Genomic DNA, 12,343 nt, shown 5'->3' on the forward strand with positions numbered 1-12,343 from the left:
CTGTGATTTACGTCAGAGTATCCTTCGTAAGTTTTCCTCTCAGAGTTTTATACTGTCCGGTCTTACATTAAGGTCTCTAATCCATTTTGAATATATTTTTATGTATGGTGTTGGGGAGTGTTCTAATTTCATTCTTTTACATGTAGCTGTCCATATTTCCCAGCACCAATGATTGAAGAGACTGTCTTATCTCCATTGTATAGTCTTGCCTCCTTTGTCATAGATTAGTTGACCATAGGTGTGTAGGTTTATCCCTGGGCTTTCTTTTGCTTTTTTTTTTTTTCCTTTTACACGTTTATTGGAGTATAATTGTTTTACAATGGAGTGTTAGTTTCTGCTGTATAACAAAGTGAATCAGCTATACATATACAAATATCACCAGATCCCCTCCCTCTTGCATCTCCCTCCCACATTCCATATCACACCCCTTCATGAGGTCACAAAGCACCGAGCTGATCTCCCTTGTCTATGTGGCTGATTCTCAGTAGCTATCGGTGTTACATTTGGTAATGTATTTATGTCCATGCCACTCTGTCACTTCGTCTCAGCTTACCCATCCCCCTTCCGGTGTCCTCAAGTCCTTTCTCTTCGTCTGTGTCCTTAATCTTGTCCTGCCACTAGGTTCTTCAAAATCTTTTTTTTTTCTTCATTAGATTCCGTATATCTCTGTTAACATACAGTATTTGTTTTTCCCTTTCTGACTTACTTCACTGTGTAGGACACATTCTAAGTCCATCTACCTCAGTACAAATAACTCAGTTTTGCTTCTTTTTATGGCTGAGTAATATTCCATTGTATATATGTGTCAGATCTTCTTTATCCATTCATCTGTCGATGGACACTTAGGTTGCTTCCATGTCCTGGCTATTGTAAATAGAGCTGCAATGAACTTTTTTGTACATAACTCTTTTTGAATTATGGTTTTCGCAAGGCAAATGTCCAGTAGTTGGATTGTTGTGTCGTATGGTATCTCTATTGTTAGTTATTTAGAGGACCCTCCGTACTGTTCTCCCTAGTGCCCATATCAATTTACATTCCCACCCACAGTGCACGTGTGTTCCCTTTTCTCCAATACAGGCCTCTCCAGCATTTATTGTTTTGTAGATTTTTTTGATGATTGCCACTCTGACTGCTGTGTGGTGATACCTCACGATAGTTATGATTTGCATTTCTCTAATGATTAGTGATGTTCAGCATCCTTTCATGTGTTTCTTGGTAATCTGTATATCTTCTTTGGAGAAATGTCTATTTAGGTCTTCTGGCCGTTTTTGGATTGGGTTGTTTGTTTTTGTGATAGTGAGCTACATGAGGTGCTTGTAAAGTTTGGAGATTAATCCTTTGTCAATTGCTTCATTTGAAAATATTTTCTCCCATTCTGAGGGTTGTTTTTGCATCTTGTTTATGTTTTCCTGTACCGTGTAAAATCTTTTAAGTTTCATTAGGTCCCATTTGTTGATTTCTGTTTTTATATCCATTTCTCTAGAAGGTGAGTCAAAAAGGATCTTGCTGTGATTTATGTCATAGAGTGTTCTGCCTATGGTTTCCTCTAAGTGTTTTATAGTGTCTGGTCTTATATTTAGATCTCTAATCCATTTAGAGTTTATTTTTGTGTATGGTGTTATGGAGTGTTCTAATTTCATTCTTTTATGTGTAGGGGTCCAGTTTTCCCAGCACCAATTACTGAAGAGACTGTCTTTTCTCCATTGTATATCCTTAGCTCCTTTGTCATAGATGAGATAGCCATAGGTATGTAGGTTTCTCTCTGGGCTTTCTGTCCTGTTCCATTGATCTGTGTTTATGCCAATCTACATACACTTGATTCCATTATGGAGACATATAAATACATAGGTTTCAAGATTGTTACCAGTCAGATAAATTCCTCTTCAGTGAATAGGGTGTTTTGTGTCCAGTTCATTGAGAAAGGAGTAGGTCTTGTCTATTACATATTTGGTATATGGAATGGTATCTCTGCTAATTTCAAACTCTGCTTTTACACATCACCCCACGTCACCTTTCCCCTTAAGGAGGCATAAGTGTGTTTTCTAAATGTGTAACTCTGTTCTCTTTTGAAATTCAGTTCATGTGTATCCATGTTTACATTCCCTCTATAAGTGATATATTACAATAAGTTTCTGTTTCTTTGTGGCTCATGTCACTTAGCATTATCGTACCAAAAGCCACTCATTATGCTGCTATTGGCCTTATGACATTGATTTTATGTTTGAGTGACATTCCATTGTATATAAGTACCATGACATCTATATCCATTTTTTTTTCCTTTCCTGGGATATTTAAAGTGTACCGAATTCGAGGTTCTTGTAAACAGAGCAGCCCTAAACTTTGCACTGGCTGTGTGTTGCGGATTTTTAGTTTTCCCAAAATACACGCCCATGAGTGGAAGTGTGCTATGCTCTATAGCTCTGTTTTAGAAAACAACATACAGTTCTCCAGAGAGGCTGTTGGCAATTTACATCCTGTCCATCGGTGTAACCAGGCTCCCTTTTCTCCATGGCCTGCCCTGCATTTGTGGTTTTTACACTATTTGTGGATGGCCCTTTTGACTGGAGGTAAGGGACACTTCTATGTAGTGTGGATTTTCAATGCCTGCTGGCTTGCTTGGCCAAAAAGGGCGTATGCATTTTTTCCCGAATATATTCAAGAAAATACACATACTCCCTTTTCTGCCAAGGGCAACATTGTTGGAGTTCTGTCGCTTTTCATGTGCTTTAAAGATGACTCCAATGTACCTCTTGAAATCTGTTTCCTTCAATTCTGCCTTGCATTCAAATCCTCTTCACGGCCTTACCTCAATATATTTCTGGATGATAGTTGTCCTTTATAACTCTGCAAGTTTGTGAATTGCTGTGCCCCTGATATCCATTTTTCAAACCGCCTATTTGTGAGCTGGCTGCAATACCGCAGGATGGCTTTAGGCCCTAGTCTGGTTCCAGGGCTTCAGGCTGAGCCTTTGGTTAATGCTTCTTCCTGATGGGAAAGTAGAGTGATATGTGCCCATCCAAACACCTACAGCTAATCTCTCATTTGTTTCCCCTCTTCCTGTTCATCCTCTGCACAATTTGCAAACTGTGCATAACAGGAGGGTAAAGGCGCTGACACTCCAAGTGGGGAGATTTTTAGTAATGCAGATGGAATGGTGAAGCCGAGCACGACGAAAGGAAAAATGAGGTACCTTTTAGAAAACTTTCCCAATTACACAGTGTACCATCCACTGGGTTTCCCAGGCATGTTTTAACTGTAGGAAGATTCCCTTAAACCGGGAGAGTTGGGACCACTAGAATGGGTAGCACACAGTATTGCTCTAAGTGGCGTTCTTTTGCTCACACAACCTCAGCAATCTTGTCAGCCCCAAGTGTCCAGTCTTATGTCTCATCCAGCTCTGGGTGTAAATGTGGTCAATCCAGGTTTGATCACAGGCCCTGAACGTAATTTTTAAGATTTCTCTCTGTTTCGCTGTTTTTGCATTTTGCTTTTGAAACTTATTTTTATAAGGGGGTTTAGCTGAATTTCAGTGCTGTGTTCATGCCATTATACACACATATGGTTTCTTTATGGAGACATGAGAATACATATGTTTTAAAATTCTTAGAGTCAGATATATTCCTCTGCAATGAATAGGGGGTGTTGAGTCCAGTTCATTGTGCAGGGAGTAGCTGTTGTCTATTACATACTTGGTTTAGGTAACGGTATCTGTGTTAATTTAAAACTTTTGTTTTATGCATCACCCCACCTCGGCTTTCCCCTTAAGCAGGCAGAAGATTGTTTTCTAAATGTGTGACTCTGTTGTGTTTGTAATCCAGTTCATGGGTAGCCATGTGTACATTCACCCTATGAGTGATAACTTATGATAAGATTTGTTACTCTGTTATCTTTCCTAACTCAGTTCATGTGTAGCCATGGTTACAGGACCTTTGTAAGTGATATCTTATGATAAGTTTCTTTTTCAATGTGACTTATTTCACTTAGAATCATTGTACGTGAATCCACTCATTTTGCTGCTACTGGCCTTATGACATTGATTTCATGGCTAAGGGATATTCATTCGTACGTAAGTACCACAATTTCTTGACCATTTTTTTCTTTCCTGAGACATTTAAGGTCTACCCAAGTTGAGGTTCGTGTAAGCAGTGCAGCCCTACATTTTCGGGTGGCTCTGTCTTACTGATTTTCATTTTTCCAAATGTATATTCCCTCGACTGGAACTGCCATTGGCTCTGTAGCTCTGTTTTTCATTTCTTTTAGGGAACACAATGCACTCCACCAGATAGGCATTTAGAAATTTACATCCTGCCGATTAGCCTAACAAGACTCCCTGTTCTCCAGGGCCTGTATTGCCTTTCTGGTTTTTACACATTTTTCGGATGTTCCTTTTGACCAGTGGGAAGTGATCGTTCTTGTAGTGCAGATTGGCATTACCTGCTTGCTTGCTTGGCCAAAAAGGGCGTATGCATTTTTTCTTGAATATATTCAGAAGAAAACGCATATGCCTTTTTGGAAAAGTGCATCACTGATGAAGTAGTTCCCCTCTGCCTGTACTTTAAAGGCAATTCCAATGTACTTCTTAAAATCTGTTTCCTGCTATTCTGCCTCGCATTCATGTCCGCCTCGTTGGCTTCCCTCAAAGATTTTTGGAAGATAGTTGTCCTTTTTTAATCTGCCAGTTTGTGAATTGCTGTGCCCCTGAGCTCCATTTTTCAACTCGTTTTTTGTGAACTGAACTCAAGTCCAAAATTTTGTTTCAGGACCTCTACTGGTTCCTGGTGGGTGGCTGAGAATTTGGTAAATTCTTCTTCCTGCCGGGAAATTAGAGTGACATGTGCCCCTCCAAATGTCTAACAGCTGCTCTCTCATTGGTTCTCCCTCTTCCCTTCCATCCTCTGCCAAATTGGCAACCTGTGCGCACCAGGAGGTTAAAGGGGCTGTCTCTCCAAGTTGGGAGCTTGATAGTAAAGCAGTTGGAAAGTCAAACCAGAGCACCAGGAGAGGGACTATTCAATGAGTTTTAGAAAACTTTTGTGTTCACAATGTGTCCATTCTCTAGGTTTCCCGTACATGTTATAGCTGTAGTAATATTCCCTTCAATCTGGAGAGTTGGGTCCCATGGAATGGGGGCCATGCGTTATTGCTATCAAGGGTCTGCATTTGCTCACCCAATCTCACCAATCCTCTCAGTCACAAGTGTCCAGCCTTATGCCACATCCAGCTGTCATTGTAGATAGGGTCATTCCAGGTTTCATCAGAGACCCTGAAGGAATTGTAAAGAAATTTCCTGTTTTTTTTGTTTTGTTTCGAAATTCATTTTTATAGTGGGTTTGAGCTGATTCACGCTGCCATGTTTATGCCAGTCTAGACACACTTGAGTCCCTTACGGACAAATATCAATACATAAGTTTTAAGATTCTTCTTAGTCACATATATTTGTCTGCAGTAAATATGGCCTTTTGAGTCCCTTTCACTGAGGAAGGTGAAGGTCTTTTCTATTCCACAGTTCGTTTTTGGAATGGTACTTGTGCTTATATCAAACACTGGTTTTATGCATCCCCCCACCTCTCCTTCCCCCTTAAGCTGGCAGAAGAGTTGTTTCTAAATGTGAGACTCTGTTCTCTTTCCTAACTCAGTTCATGTGTAGCCATGTTTACAGGATCTTCATAAGTGATATCGTATGATGTTTCTTTTTCTGTGTGACTTATTTCACTTAGAATCATCGTACCTGAATCCACTCACTTTGCTGCTACTGGTCTTATGACATTGATTTCACGGCTGAGGGATATTCCATCGTACATATGTACCACAATTTTTTGAACCATATTTATATTTCCTGGGATATTTAAGGTGTACCCAAGTTGAGGTTTTTGTAAGCAGTGCAGCCCTATATTTGGGGGAGGCTCTGCCTTATTGATTTTCAGTTTTCCCAAGGTATAAGCCCTAGGCTGGAAGTGCCCTTGGCTGTGTAGCTCTGTTGTTTACTTGTTTTAGGGAACAGCATGCACTCCTCCCGTGAGACAGTTGGCAATTTACATCCCGCCCATCAGCACAACATGGCTCCCTGTTCTCCAGGGCCTGTCTTGCCTTTCTAGGTTTTACACATTTTCTGGATGTCCCTTTTTACCAGTGGGAAGTGATACTTCTTTATAGTGCAGATTTGCTTTGCCCGCTTGCTTGCTTGCTTGGCCAAAAAGTGTGTATGCATTTTCTCCTGAATATATTCCCTGCAGTTATATTCCCTTCAACCTGGAGAGTTGCGAACCATTGAATGGGGGCCATGCATTATTGCTTTAAAGGGTCTGCGTTTGCTCAAACTATCTCAACAATCCTCTCTGTCCCAAGTGTCCAGCCTTATGCCACATCCAGCTATCATTGTAGACAGGGTCATTCCAGGTTTCATCATAGACCCTGAAGGAATTGTAAAGAATTTCGCTGTTTTTTTGTTTTGTTTTTGAAATTCCTTTCTATAGTGGACTTGAGCTGATTCTCGCTGCCATGTTTATGTCAGTCTACACACACTTGATTCCCTGATGGAGACATAGCAATACATAGGTTTTAAGATTCTTACTAGTCAGATCTATTCCTTTGTGGGAAATATGGGGTTTTGAGTCCCTTTAACTGAGGAAGCCGTAGGTCTAGTCTATTCCATAGTTCGTTTTTGGAACGGTACTTGTGCTTATACCAAACTCTGGTTTTATGCATCAGCCCACCTCTCATTGCCCCTTAAACAGGCATAAGAGTGTTTTCTAAATGTGAGATTCTGTTCTCTTTCCTAAATCAGTTCATGTGTAGCCATGTTTACAGAATCTTCATAAGTGATATCTTATGATGTTTCTTTTTCTGTGTGACTTATTTCACTTAGAATCTTCGTACCTGAATCCACTCACTTTGCTGCTACTTGTCTTATGACATTGATTGCATGGCTGAGGGATATTCCATCCTACGTAAGTAGCACAATTTTTTGAACCATTTTTATATTTCCTGGGATATTTAAAGTGTACCCAAGTTGAGGTTCTTGTAAGCAGTGCAGCCCTAAATTTGGGGGTGGCTCTGTCTTATTGATTTTCAGTTTTCCCAAGGTATATTCCCTAGACTGGAAGTGCCCTTGGCTCTCTTGCTCTGTTGTTTTCTTGTTTTAGGGAACGCAATGCACTCCTCCAGTGAGGCAGTTGGCAATTTACATCCCGCCCATCAGCATAACAAGGCTCCATGTTCTCCAGGGCCTGTCTTGCCTTTCTGGTTTTTACGCATTTGTGGATGTCCCTTTTGACCGGTGGGAAGTGATACTTCTTTGTAGTGCAGATTTGCATTGCCCGCTTGCTTGCTTGGCCAAAAAGGGCGTATGCGTTTTCTCCTGAATATATTCAGGAGAAAACGCATACGCCCTTTTTGGCCAAGTGCGTCATTGTCGAAGTTGTGATCCTCTTCCTGTGCTTTAAAGGTGAATCCAACGTACCTCTTGAAATCTGTTTCCTACTATTCTGCCTCGCTTTCAAGTCCACCTGGTTGCCTTCCCTCAACAGATATTTGGACGATAGTTGTCCTTTATTACTCTGCCAGTTTGTGAATTGCTGTTCCCCTGAGCTCAATTATTCAACTCGTATTTTGAGAGCTGTAGCAAGTCCAAAATTTTGGTTCAGGACCTATACTGGTTCCTGGTGGGTGGCTGAGACTCTGGTTAATTCTTCTTCCTGCCGGGAAATTAGAGGGACATGTGCCCGTCCAAATGCCTAACAGCTACTCTCTAATTGGATCTCCCTCTTCCCTTCCATCCTCTTGCAAATTGGCAACCTGTGCGAAACAGGAGGTTAAAGGGGTTGTCCCCTCAAGTTGGGAGATTGATAGTAAAGCAGTTGGAAAGTCAAAGCAGAGCACCAGGAGAGGGACTACTCGTTGAGTTTTAGAAACATTTTTTATTAACAATGTGTCCATTCTGTAGGTTTCCCGTACATGTTATAGCTGTAGTAATATTCCCTTCAACATGGAGAGTTGGGACCCATGGAATGGGGGCCATGCATTTTTGCTTTAAAGGGTCTGCATTTGCTCACCCAATCTCACCAATCCTCTCAGTCCCAAGTGTCCAGTCTTATACCACATCCAGTTGTCATTGTAGATAGGGTCATTCCAGGTTTTATCAGAGACCCTGAAGGAATTGGAAAGAATTTCCCTGTTTTTTGGTTTTGTTTTTGAAATTCCTTTTGGTAGTGGTTTTGAGCTGATTCTTGCTGCCATGTTTATGCCAGTCTAGACACACTTGATTCCCTTACGGAGACATATCAATACATAGGATTTAAGTTTCTTACTAGTCAGATCTATTCCTCTGCGGGAAATATGGGGTTTTGAGTCCCTTTCACTGAGGAAGGTGTAGGTCTTGTCTATTCCAAAGTTGGTTTTAGATATGGTACCTGTGCTTATATCAATCTCTGGTTATATGCATCACCCCACTTCTCCTTCCCCCTTAAGGAGGCATAAGAGTGTTTTCTATCTGTGAGACTCTATTCTCTTTCCTAACTCAGTTCATTTGTAGCCATGTTTACAGGATCCTCATAAGTGATATCTTATGATAAGTTTCTTTTTCTGTGTGACTTATTTCACTTAGAATCATCGTACCTGAATCCACTCACTTTGCTGCTCCTGGTCTTATGTCATTGATTTCATGGCTGAGGGATATTACATCCTACATAATTACCACAATTTTTTGAACCATTTTTATATTTCCTGGGATATTTAAGGTGTACCCAAGATGAGGTTCTTGTAAGCAGTGCAGCCTTAATTTGTGGGTGCCTCTGTCATTGATTTTCAGTTTTCCAAATGTATATTCCCTAGACTGGAAGTGCCCTTGTCTCTGTAGCTCTGTTGTTTACTTGTTTTAGGGAACGCAATGCACTCCTCCAGTGAGGCAGTTGGCAATTTACACCCCGCCCTTCAGCATAACAAGGCTCCCGGTTCTCCAGGGCCTGCCTTGCCTTTCTGGTTTTTACACATTTTGTGGATGTCCCTTTTGACCGGTGGGAAGTGATACTTCTTTCTAGTGCAGATTTGCATTGCCCGCTTGCTTGCTTGGCCAAAAGGGGCCTATGCGTTTTCTCCTGAATATATTCAGGAGAAAACGCATAGGCCCTTTTTGGCCAAGTGCGTCATTGTCGAAGTTGTGCCCCTCTTCCTGTGCTTTAAAGGCAATTACAACGTACCTCTTGAAATCTATTTCCTCCTATTCTGCCTCGCTTTCAAGTCCGCCTCATTGCCTTCCCTCAACAGATTGTTGGACGATAGTTGTCCTTTATTACTCTGCCATTTTGTGAATTGCTGTGCCCCTGAGCTCCATTTTTCAACTCGTTTTCTTGTGAGCTGTACGCAAGTCCAAAATTTTGGTTCAGGAACTTTACTGGTTCACGGTGGGTGGCTGAGACTTTGGTTAATTCTACTTCCTGCTGGGAAATTAGAGTGACATGTGCCCGTCCAAATGCCAAACAGCTTATCTCTCACTGGTTCTCCCTCTTCCCTTCCATCCTCTGCCAAATTGGCAACCTGTGCGAACCAGGAGCTTAAAGGGGCTGTCTCTCCAAGTTGGGAGATTGATAGTAAAGCAGTTGGAAAGTCAAACCGGAGCACCAGGAGAGGGACTATTCGTTGAGTTTTAGAAACCTTTTGTATTCACAGTGTGTCCATTCTCTAGGTTTCCCGTACATATTATAGCTGTAGTAATATTCCCTTCAACCTGTAGAGTTGGGACCCATGGTATGGGGGCCTTCCATTTTTGCTTTAAAGGGTCTGCATTTGCTCAACCAATCTCACCAATCCTCTCAGTCCCAAGTGTCCAGCCTTATGCCACATCCAGCTGTCATTGTAGATAGGGTCATTCCAGGTTTCATCAGAGACCCTGAAGGAATTGTAAAGAATTTCCCGGTTTTTTGCTTTTGTTTTTGAAATTCCTTTTTATAGTTGGTTTGAGCTGATTCTCGCTGCCATATTTATGCCAGTCTAGACACACTTGATTCCCTTATGGAGACATATCAGTACATAGGTTTTAAGATTCTTACTTGTCAGATCTATTCCTCTGTGGGAAATATGGGGTTTTGAGTCCCTTTCACTGAGGAAGGTGTAGGTCTTGTCTATTCCAAAGTTGGCTTTAGAAACGGTACCCGTGCTTATATCAAACTCTGGTTTTATGCATCACCCCACCTCTCCTTCCCCCTTAAGCAGGCATAACAGTGTTTTCTAAATGTGAGACTCTGTTCTCTTTCTTAACTCAGTTCATGTGTAGCCATGTTTACAGCATCTTCATAAGTGATATCTTATGATAAGTTTCTTTTTTCTGTATGACTTATTTCACTTAAAATCATCGCACCTGAATCCACTCACTTTGCTGCTCCTGGTCTTATGACATTGATTTCATGGCTGAGGGATATTCCATCGTACATAAGTACCACACTTTTTTGAACCATTTTTATATTTCCTGGGATATTTAAGGTGTACCCAAGGTGAGGTTCTTGTAAGCAGTGCCGCCCTAAATTTGGTGGTGGCTCTTTCTTATTGATTTCCACTTTCCCAAGGTATATTCTCTAGACTGGAAGTGCCCTTGGCTCTGTAGCTCTGTTGTTTACTTGTTTTAGGGAACACAATGCACGCCTCCAGTGAGGCAGTTGGCAATTTACATCCCGCCCATCAGCATAACAAGGCTCCCTGTTCTCCAGGGCCTGTCTTGCCTTTCAGGTTTTTACACATTTGTGGATGTCCCTTTTTACCGGTGGGAAGTGATACTTCTTTCTAGTGCAGATTTGCATTGCCCGCTTTCTTGCTTGGCGAAAAAGGGTGTATGCGTTTTCTCCTGAATATATTCAGGAGAAAACGCATACGCACTTTTTGGCCAAGTGCGTCATTGTCGAACTTTTGCCCCTCTTCCTGTGCTTTAAAGGCGATTCCAACGTACCTCTTGAAATCTGTTTCCCTCTATTCTGCCTCGCTTTCAAGTCTGCCTCGTTGCCTTCCCTCAACAGATTGTTGGACGATAGTTGTCATTTATTACTCTGCCAGTTTGTGAATTGCTGTGCCCCTGAGCTCCATTTTTCAACTCGTTTTTTTGTGAGCTGTACGCAACTGCAAAATTTTGGTTCAGGACCTTTACTGGTTCCCGGTGGGTGGCTGAGACTCTGGTTAATTCTTCTTCCTGCCGGGAAATTAGAGTGACATGTGCCCATCGAAATGCCTAACAGCTACTCTCTCATTGGTTCTCCCTCTTCCCTTCCATCCTCTGCCAAATTGGCAACCTGTGCAAACCAGGATGTTAAAGGGGTTGTCTCTCCAAGTTGGGAGATTGATAGTAAAGCAGTTGGAAAGTCAAGGCGGAGCACCAGGAGAGGGACTATTTGTTGAGTTTTAGAAACCTTTTGTATTCACAGTGTGTCCATTCTCTAGGTTTCCCGTACATGTTATAGCTGTAGTAATATTCCCTTCAACGTGGAGAGTTGGGACCCATGGAATGGGGGCCATGCATTTTTGCTTTAAAGGGTCTGCATTTGCTCACCCAATCTCACCAATCCTCTCAGTCCTAGGTGTCCAGCTTTATGCCACATCCAGCTGTCATTGTAGATAGGGTCATTCCAGGTTTCATCAGAGAACCTGAAGGAAATGTAAAGAATTTCCCTGTTTTTTGGTTTTGTTTTTGAAATTCCTTTTTATAGTGGGTTTGAGCTGATTCTCGCTGCCATGTTTATGCCAGTCTGGACACACTTGATTCCCTTACAGAGACATATCAATACATAGGTTTTAAGATACTTTCTAGTCAGATCTATTCCTCTGCTGGAAATATGGGGTTTTGACTCCCTTTCACTGAGGAAGGTGTAGGTCTTCTCTATTCCACAGTTTGTTTTAGAAATGGTACCTGTGCTTATATCAAACTCTGGTTTTATGCATCACCCCACCTCTCCTTTCCCCTTAAGCAGGCATAAGAGTGTTTTCTAAATGTGAGACTCTGTTCTCTTTACTAAATCAGTTCATGTGTAGCCATGTTTACAGGATCTTCATAAGTGATATCGTAGGATAAGTTTCTTTTTCTGTGTGACTTATTTCACTTAGAATCATCGTACCTGAATCCACTCACTTTGCTGCTCCTGGTTTTATGACATTGATTTCATGGCTGAGGGATATTCCATCGTACATAAATACCACAGTTTTTTCAACCATTTTTATATTTCCTGGGATATTTAAGGTGTACCCAAGTTGAGGTTCTTGTAAGCAGTGCAGCCCTAAATTTGGTGGTGGCTCTGTCTTATTGATTTTCAGTTTTCCCAAGGTATATTCCCTAGACTGGAAGTGCCCTTGGCTCTGTAGCTCTGTTGTT

Source organism: Mesoplodon bidens, assembly GCF_964165515.1.
Source record: "Mesoplodon bidens genome assembly, contig: HAP1_SCAFFOLD_33, whole genome shotgun sequence".
NCBI lineage: Eukaryota > Metazoa > Chordata > Mammalia > Artiodactyla > Ziphiidae > Mesoplodon > Mesoplodon bidens.